This window comes from Phoenix dactylifera, chromosome 4, assembly GCF_009389715.1.
Source record: "Phoenix dactylifera cultivar Barhee BC4 chromosome 4, palm_55x_up_171113_PBpolish2nd_filt_p, whole genome shotgun sequence".
Lineage (NCBI taxonomy): Eukaryota > Viridiplantae > Streptophyta > Magnoliopsida > Arecales > Arecaceae > Phoenix > Phoenix dactylifera.
In genome coordinates this window covers 22924456-22934830 of record NC_052395.1, presented here as the reverse complement: position 1 = coordinate 22934830, position 10375 = coordinate 22924456, and positions in this window count along the sequence as shown.

Here is a 10375-nt window from a genome sequence, read left to right as displayed (position 1 = left end):
AGTCCTTAGAGCATGCATATACTAATAATAATCTAATAGCCTCAAGTCTAGCTACAGGAGCAAAGGTTTCATCAAAATCTATACCTTCTTCTTGATTATAGCCCTTTGCTACTAGTCTAGCCTTATTCCTTATTACGATTCCATTTTCATCAAGTTTATTTTTATAAATCCATTTGGTACCTATAATTGGATATTCAGAAGGTCTTTCAACTAGATTCCATACCTTGTTTCTAGTAAATTGATTTAATTCTTCTTGCATTGCATTTATCCAATTTACATCTTTTTCAGCTTCTTCTATGTGTTTGGGCTCAAAATGTGAAACAAAGGCTAGATGATTATTCAAGTTCCTAAGGGATGCTCTAGTCCTAATAGGTTGAGACGGATCATCTAGAATTAATTTCTTAGGATGCCCGTGAGCATACCTCCAAGCTTTAGTTAGCCCATGATCTACTATAGTCTCTTGGCTTGATGATGCATCTTCAATTAATTTTTGATTGTTATCTTGTAATGTCATCTCATCAATCTTTTCTTCAAGAATTTCCGTATCATCATCAAAATTAACTCTCTTACTAGAGGAGATATCACTCGAGTCATCAAAAACAACATGTATAGATTCTTCTATGACTAGGGTTCTTTTATTAAAGACTCTATAGGCTTTACTAGTTGTAGAGTACCCTAAGAATATGCCCTCATCAGATTTAGAGTCAAATTTTCCTAGATTATCTTTCCCATTATTATGAACAAAACACCTACATCCAAAGATATGAAAATAGTTTACCTTTGGTTTTCTATTTTTCCAAAGTTCATAAGGTGTTTTCTTTATAATGGGTCTTAATAGAACTCTATTTAATATATGACAAGAAGTATTAATGGCTTCTCTCCAAAAGTACTTAGGGAGGTTACTTTCACATAACATAGTTCTAGCCATTTCCTCTAGAGTTCTATTTTTCCTCTCCACAACTCCATTTTGTTGTGGTGTCCTAGGTGCAGAAAAATTATGAGTTATCCCCTTTTTACTACAAAACTCATCGAATAACTGATTTTCAAATTCGGTTCCATGGTCACTTCTAATGGCTATGACTGAAGAATCTCTAGCATTTGTTACTTCCTTATGAAACTTTTTAAAGACTGAAAAAGCTTGATCTTTATGTGCTAAGAACATAACCCAAGTGAATCTAGAGTAATCATCTACGATAAATAGACCATATTTATTTCCTCCTAGACTTGTGGTTCTAGTTGGTCCGAAGAGGTCCATGTGTAGTAGTTCTAGAGGTCTAGAGGTAGAGACACAATTTATAGATTTAAAGGAGTTCCTTGATTGTTTGCCAAATTGACATGCTTCACATATTTTATTCTTTTCAAATTTTAATTTTGGCAAACCTATCACAGAATCTCTTTTAACTAGTTTAGATATTGTGTCCATGCTTGCATGACCTAACTTACGGTGCCATAACCAACTAGCATCATTATCCTTAGTTTCATTAACAACTAAACATGGGTTGTGTTTGGCAAGATCCTCAAGGTCTACAACATACACATTTCCACGTCTTATTCCTTTAAAAACTAAACTATTGTCATTTGGGTTTGTTATGATGCATAGTGATGGTTTAAACATAACATTATAGCCTCCATCACATAATTGACTAATGCTTAATAAATTATGCTTAAGACCATCAACATATCGAACATTATCTATAAAAGTAGAAGGGGTAATTTGTACTTTACCTATACCAATGATGTGATCTTGGTTGTTGTCTCCAAAAGTCACAGCACCTCCCTTCTTAGCTTCAAGGGTGAAGAATTGATCCTTGTCACCCGTCATGTGTCTTGAGCAGCCACTATCCAAGTACCAGCAATTTTTGTTGACCTTGGCTGCAAGACACTCCTACACAAGCAAATCATGTAATCTTAGGTACCCAAGTTTTCTTGGGTCCTTCATGGTTAGTCATGTTGGTTCCTTTTGGAACCCATATCCTTTTAACTTTTCTTTTTGTTTTTCCTTTTCTATAATTGCACACATTTGCTTTATGTCCTACAGTTCCACAACAAAAACAGGTTATTTTCTTAGTTTTACTTTCTCCTGCTTTAACAAAGAAGTTACTAAGAAGTTTTTGCTTATTTTTAGGTTTATACCCTAAACCCGCTCTATTGAATACCGCTCGTTGACTGTTAAGTATCATATTCAATTTTTCAGAACTATATGTAAATTTTTCAACCAAAGGTTTGTATTTTCAAGTTCTTTAGTTAGAGTTTGTTTTTCGGTTTTTAGAATGTTTAAGTTTTATATGAGATTCTCGTTTAAGATTGGTTTATTGTTTTTAAGTTCTGAAATTTCCTTAGTTAGTTTTTCATTATCTTTGCTCAAGGTATTAGTCTTTTGAGTTAAGAGTTGGTTACTTGTCTTAAGTTCTAGATTTTCTTTGGTGATATAGTCCTTATCCTTAACTAATTTATCGCATTTATGTAGGTAAAATTGATTAGCTAGTTTTAGCTCTTTATTCTTAATGTTTATAGCCTTATATTCAATCATTAGTTCATTAAATGCATCATACAGTTCATCAAAAGTAAAATCAAGATGTGTTTCGGATGTTACCTCATTTTCATTGGCCATGAAGCAGAAATTGGCCTTTTCTTCTTGTTCTTCATCCGATGATGACGATGATGCATCGGAGTCCGATAAGGTGGTGACAAGAGCTTTCTTCTTCTTGTACTTGCCCCCCTTCTTTAGTAGAGGACACTCAGCTCTTATGTGCCCCGGCTTTTTGCACTCATAACATCCAATCCTCTCATTTTATCTTTCCTTACTTTTATCCTTTCGATAGGAATTTGAGGGGCCTCTCCTTTGATGATAGGACTTCTTGTGGTTGATGAATTTTCTGAACTTGCGCACGAGAAGAGCCTCATCATCATCTCCCTCATGATCCTCTTCTTCACTGCTGCTACTGCAAGACAAGTCTTTGTTAGTTGATGTAGATTTAAGAGCTATTACCTTTTTCTTATGGGAGGACTCTTCTTCGCTGTGCTGCTTCATTGTTAGCTCGTGAGTCATTAGGGATCCAAGGAGCTCTTCAAGTGGAAGCTTGTTCAAGTCCTTAGCTTCTTGGATTGCCGTCACCTTGGCTTCCCATGACCTTGGTAGACAGCGAAGAATTTTTCTGACAAGATCACTGTTAGTATAGTTTTTGCCAAGGCTTTTTAGGCCATTGACAATGTCAGTAAACCTAGTGAACATGCTAGTGATTGTCTCATTAGAATCCATCTTAAATAGTTCATACTTATGAACTAATATATTTATTTTGGATTCTTTGACTTGATTCGTGCCCTCATGGGTCACTTCAAGTCTGTCCCAAATCTCTTTTGCAGAATTGCAAGTAGAGACTCTATTGAATTCATTCCTATCTAATGCACAGTAAAGCACATTCATTGCTTTGGAATTGAGTTGTGCCTTTCTCATGTCATGGTCATCCCAATCCTTTTCGAGTTTGGGTACCGTGACACCCTCTACATAAATGGATGGGATGTATGGTCCATTTACTACAATGGTCCACATCTCATAGTCTTGGGCTTGGATGAATATTCTCATCCTAGCCCTCCAATATGAGTAGTCGGATCCATTCAAGAATGGGGGTCTTTGGGTGGACTGACCCTCAATGTGGGAAGATCCAAATGGGGTTGTCATTTCGATCTTTTACTCTTAAGGTAGAAGAGTTTAGGCTCTGATACCACTTGTTGCCCAGATAGACAACCCAAGAGGGGGGGTGAATTGGGTTTTAAAATAATTTGGCATTTAAAACGTTGTGGATGACTAATTAATGCGTTACCAAGATGATTAATTAATTGCTATGTGCTGTGAATGAAATGAGAGTAAAAGAAAGAGACAAACAATCACAAACACAAGGCTTTTATAGTGGTTCGGAGCTAACCCTTGCTCGTACGTCCACTCCCCAAGTCTCACTTGGGAATTCACTATAACCCCTTGGATTACAGCCGGTTGTTTTACAAGCTCATAACCAAACTTGTTGTTTTACGAGCTCACAACGAACTCGGTCGGTTTTTCCTGGCTCACCGACTAGAACCACCCCGATTGTTTTTCCGGAATCACAATCGAACCCTTACACGTTGGTTTTACACTCGGCTCACCAACCAATCTCTACACCCTTGATTCAATCCCCCGATTGAACCAAGCAAAGACAATATGGAAAGAATAAGAAACAAACAGAAAAACTGAGCTTCTTAAAAAGCAGATTTGCTACAATATAAACTAGAGAGAAGTTAAGAGCCCTCAAACACTTTTGAGTTGGAGTAGAGTAGGGCTTCTTGAACTTTGAGTCTCCTCTGAAATGTCTGGTCGACTTGAATGCAGGAGGAGGCTTCTTTAAATGCTGGGAAGAGGAAGTTGGATGGAGTTAATGGCGCTCTTCCTTCTTTTCGTTGAAGACAAGTATGCAGAGAATGAATGCTTGATTTCTTTGAATGGAATGGTGCTTCTCTGCCTTGCTACAGTCCTCTGTGGCTATTTAAGCCATCCCCCACGGAAACTAGCCGTTAGACACCTTTTTCTGCCCGTTCTGCACACTCTGCACAACCTGACAATATGTCCGTTGGGGGTCGGAGTCGACTCGCGCGATCAGGAGTCGACTCGGCTGTAGCGGGAGTCGACTCATGCTTTTCTGGAGTCGACTCGGCAACTGTTCCGGATTTGAATTAAAGTGACCTCTTCGACTGGGAGTCGACTCGACTTGACCCGGAGTCGACTCGCCAACTTCTGGAGCTGACTTGGCATTTTCGGAGTCGGCTCATCCCATGAATTCCACGGAGCCAATTTTCAACCTGGCCCACTCGAGTCGACTCGACAATCCTGGGAGTCGACTCGGCGCTCAGAGCCCGAACTCCCGATCTTCTGTCTTTTGGCTCGTCCAGTCTTGGAGTCGACTCGGACTGTTCTCGAGTCGACTCGGCTCTCAGTTTCTGAAACATGGCCTTCTGCCTTTTTGGTGTAGCGCTGCCTTGGGGTTGACTCGAGCTGTCTGGGAGTCGACTCGGCTCTTAGAGACAATAATTCGGTCTTCTGTCTTTTTGGGGTCGCGCTGTCTCGGAGTCGACTCGCGCATTGCGGGAGTCAACTCGAATCTCAGAGTCCGAAAACTGCTCTCTGACTTTTGCCTTGTGAACCACTGAGAGTTGACTCTCGCTTTCTTTGGAGTCGACCTACCAACCATCGGAGTCGACTCGCGTTCCACAGGAGTCGACTTGAATCTCAGGGTCGAAATTCGCTCTCTGACTTTTCTGTCTGTAACTCCTTGGAGTCGACTCATACTACTTCGGAGTCGACTCGGTAAACATCGGAGTCGACTCGCGCACTTCAGGAGTCGACTCGCTGACAGATTTTGAGTTGATGCTTTCTGCTCGTCTGTCTGTTCTCAGTCGGAGTCGACTCGTAATGATCCGGAGTCGACTCGAGCCCGTGCCAGTGATTTTGATACGCTTGGAGTCGACTCGTAATACTCCGGAGTCGACTCGAGTCTCAGACTTTGGTTCAAACTGACTTCTTAACTTATCTAAAATATTATGAACCAAGTCTAGAAACACTTTAGACAAGATTTTCACTGAAACACTCAATTGAATTCATTAGTAAACAAGAGATATACTCAGATACTTTGAGCTCATCAAAATCAAATAGGGTTATGATCAATCACTCCACAATCGGCCTGTCTTCTCCAAGGGTGGAGCATTATGACCCCGACATCAATTCCTCCCAGCTCAGGAGCAATTTGGACCTCGTCGAAGAGACACGAGAGGTCGCCCGGGTCCGTATGGCAAGATACCAACAGAGAACGGCCCAGTACTACAACTCCAAAGTCAAGCCCAAGCTCTTCAAAGTAGGGGACCTCGTCCTCAGGAGAGCCGAGGCTTCTCAACCGACCGAGCAAGGAAAGCTCGCCCCGAATTGGGAAGGGCCATATCAAATCGCCCGAGTACAACGACCCGGAGCATACAAATTGAAGTCCCTAGAGGGGACCCTGATCCCGCGAAGCTGGAACTCCGAGAATCTACGAATGTACTACCAGTAAAACCCCGAGGGGTTCAAAACAATCAGGGCAATAGACTCAGCCTCTTTTCTGCAAATAATTCTCCCACTTTGATAATCATAATTCTTTTCTAATGTTGGGTCGTCTGTGATCCCCAGATCCCCCGACCAAAATCGGGATGCCTCGAGGTTCGACCGTAAAGTCCCAAACTCCCTCGACCTCGGAAAGTATCGCAGGACGATGGAACATCGACTTGGCGCAAGATTCCCTCGACTAAGGTCGGGATGTTCCGAGGGTCGACCGTAGAGTCCCAAACTCCCTCGACCTCGGGGACCGTAGAGTCCCAAACTCCCTCGACCTCGGAAAGCGTCGCAGGTCGATGGCGCGTGCCCAGACCCATCGACCTGACGAACGATCCCTCGACTAAGGTCGGGATGCCCCGAGGGTCGACCGTAGAGTCCCAAACTCCCTCGACCTCGGAAAGCGTCGCAGGTCGATAGCGCGTGCCCAGACCCATCGACCTGACGAACGATCCCTCGACTAAGGTCGGGATGCCCCGAGGGTCGACCGTAGAGTCCCAAACTCCCTCGGCCTCGGGAAGCGTCGCAGGTCGATAGCGCGTGCCCAGACCCATCGACCTGACGAACGATCCCTCGACTAAGGTCGGGATGCCCCGAGGGTCGACCGTAGAGTCCCAAACTCCCTCGACCTCGGAAAGCGTCGCAGGTCGGTAGCGCGTGCCCAGACCCATCGACCTGACGAACGATCCCTCGACTAAGGTCGGGATGCCCCGAGGGTCGACCGTAGAGTCCCAAACTCCCTCGACCTCGGGATGCACCACAGGTCGGCAAAGCGTACTCAAACCCGCCGACCTGACACAAGACTCCTCGACCAAGGTTGGGGCGCCCCGAGGTCCGACCATAGGGTCTCAAGCTCCCTTGACCTCGAAAGGAGTTACAAATCAATAAAACCTCCCCAGATCCTCTCAACTTCGGCGGGCGTCGTCGGGTCCGCGAGAAGCCCGAGCCCCCTTACAAGTCAAAAATGACTCCGGAAGTCGACGAGGAAAGGAAGCAACCAACTCCACCATGTGGAGCACGACTCTAAGAACGCAAGAGGTACATCTAACTCGATGCCCCCCCCTGTCAAATTTTATCTACATACTGCTAAGCGGAGTTTCATCCAACGTTGGAGTCTCATCTCGCCCAAACTCGGGCTACTCCAATGGGTCGGCTTAAGACCGATCTCCTAACAATATTATGCATGCTCCGCTCGTCAAATCTCCACAACTTATACAGTCTTCACAAATTAGGGCCCTACTCAGCCCCCATACATAGACTCCGATATTTAGCTGAGAAAATGACCCCGGCCGTGAGTGTACCAGCCGAACACAGATACCAAGGCAATCTTCAAAGACCCCAGCCTTGTTCACCGAAACCTCGGCAAAGCCCGAGAACGATAGCTATGAAAACCTTCGGCGATAATTCGACTATTAGCCCGCGCTCCCTACGAAGTATCCGGGAGCCGAGTTCGGAAACCCGACCAGACTCCCCGAATAGCGACACGTGCAGACCCAGCCCGGTCTTACTCGAAGGGCTAAGGCCCGACCCCGATGCCTTAAGAACCTAAAGGCCAGGCATGGCAACTTCTGCGATTCTAAGATCCAAGTTGTAGGACTTGGAAAAATTTTCTAAAAAACCTGGGCTCGGAGCTCCCTTTGGTCGGGATGACTGGAATCCAAGAAAGCCAAGATATAGCCCACGAAAAAGGGCGACTTCGTTAAGCAGCTCGAAAACTAAAATACAAAGTTAAGAGTCGGAGGAACGATAGATTAAGGCTTTGGCCTCATTCACGACAAAGGATAAGGAAGAAGAACGAAGTAATAAAAGAGACCTTTCATTGATAAGGGGCCAGAAGGCCAATTACAAAATTGGAGGTCGGCCATTCAAAAGCCGACCTCGGATACAATGAAAAAAGAAAAAAATATATATACGCCAAGTCTTAAGCGGCGGCAGCATCCGCGGGGTCGTCCACGGTGATGACCTCGGGACCTTCAGCCGGCACAGGCTCGGGGTCGGCGGCAGGGGCCTCGGGTGCCGCCTCCGGGACGCCGTCCGTCTCGGCCACCCTCGTCGAAGGCTCGGCGGGGTCGTGTTCGTACAATCCTGCCTCGGATGTCAAAATGGCAGGAAGGTCTTCCGTGTCGGACCCGTAGCCCAGGTTCATCCTCGGACGGACCGTCGAAAGGTCGAACTGGGGGCAGAACCGGGCCATCTGCTGCCGGAAGTTCTCGAAACCCCGGAGAAACCCGTCCACCGTCTCCTCCTCGAGCATGTCGCGGAACTCCTGCGACCCCTTGAAGAGATCCACGGCGTTCTCGGCTCGCTCGAGTGCCCTCCTCTCCCGGGCCTCGAGCTGCTCGATTTTAAGGCGGGAGACTCCGCCTTCGTACTTGAGGCCCGCAACCTCGGACTGGACCTCCCCCAAGCGCGCCTCCGAAGCGCGCAAGGCCGACCTGGTCAGGGCGTGAGCAGCCCTTTCCTCCTCAAGCGCCTCCGCCATAGCAAGGCGCCCGGCCTCGGTGGCCTCCCCCCGAGCCTCGGACTCGGCCAGAGCCGCCTCCAGCTCGGCGATCCTTTTCTTAGCCGGCTCCAACTGCTGGCTGACCCGCCGGGTCTCTTCCTGACATCCTTAGGCGATGAACACCAGGGTGTCGAGCTCGTGAATATGCTGTAAAGAAAGAGACAAAATGATCGTGAGTTAAAAACATATGGATTCGCTAATAACTTTAAGGAAATTGAGAAAAGGACTTACCCGGGCGGTGTTGCAGTAGGAACTGTCAACGACCTCTTCCAGCGAAATGTTCCGGAATTCGGCCCGGTCCGCCGGAAGCATCGCACGCCGGAACACGGCGCGTGCGACCTCAGCATTATGAATAGCTGAACTCCCCTCGGGGATAGGGGAGTCCAGCTCATCCGACTCCTCTTGAAAGTACCTTGAGGAGCTCGGCACGTCCTGCCTTGGGATCTCGGGGCCGCTTGCTTCAGGGCCCCTGGTCGGCTCGGGCCCCGAGCGCTGTGAGGAACCCGAAGCCGGGCCCTCCCGCTGGGCAATGGGGGCAAGGCAAGGAGGGGCCGCTGGGCCCGCGTCGCTGACGACCCGCGCCCGCCTCGGATCGGCTGTGGAGGCCCCCGCCTCGGGGCCACTCGTCCCGGCCGACGTAGAAGCGTCGGCCGACCTCGCCTTCTTCCGAGGCTGGGGCATAGCTCCCCCGGCCTCGGCCTCACGCCTCCTCAGGCGGGAGAAGAGGGACACGTTGCTGGTTGGCATGTGAGGGATGTCTGAAATCAAAAATTTCCCAAGTGTTAGACCAATATAAACGAAAAGAAAAGACAAACAAGAAGGTAATGCAACTGCTCTTACCCTCGGGGCGCGCCGAGCTCAGACCCACGCTCGCCTGGGCGTCCTCCCGTAGGAGCTCGGTCAGGTCGTAGCCCCTCCCGAGGGCTCGCAGAGAGTCCAGGACCCTCAGCTCCCTCCCCGAGGGCTCGGAGAGCTTGTTGAGGGCCTTCAACCGAGGGTGTCCCCACCTCGGATTGAACCCCCACGGCGCCTCGGACGCGAGGAAGAAAAATTTCCCCTTCCACTCATGAATAGAGGAAGGGGCACCTTGGAAGAGTGACATACCACCCCGAAAGACGAAGTATAGCCACTCTGCCTCCGCCGGGTTCTTCTTCAACAGAAAACACCGGCGGAAAATACTCACTGAAATTGGGATCCCATGCCTAAGACACAGGGACAGGAACCGATTATGGTTCTCCACGAGTTCGGAGCCAACTGCGCCGGGACGAGCTAATACTCGACCAGCAGGTTGCTCACGAACTCGTGAACAGGGAACCGTAGGCCGGCCCAAAGCGTCTCGCGGTAAACCGCGATCCGACCTGGGGGCGGCCGTGTCACCCTGTCTTCCGGCCCCGCGGTTTCAAGGCGGAACCCGAGCCGGAAGAAGAACCGGGAGCGAATCAACTCCAACTCCTCCTCTGACAGGCTCGACCCTACTTCCTCGGGACCCAAACCCATTCTTACAGAAAAATAAAGAGGAACTAAAGATAGAGGAGGAAGAAGGGAAGGAAACCCTAATTAAAACAGGGTGAAAACCTACGGGACATCGCCAGAAATCGCTCCGGACACCGTCGGCGAGGTTTGGCTGAATAGGAAGCAAGGAAGGAGGATAGCAAAAATAAGAGGCAGCCAAATAAAACCTTTAAGGCAAACTCGAGGGGTTTATATAGGCCCCCCTGACCGCCCAGATCGGCAGGGTCGGTTCCCATCCCCCGGCCGGATTG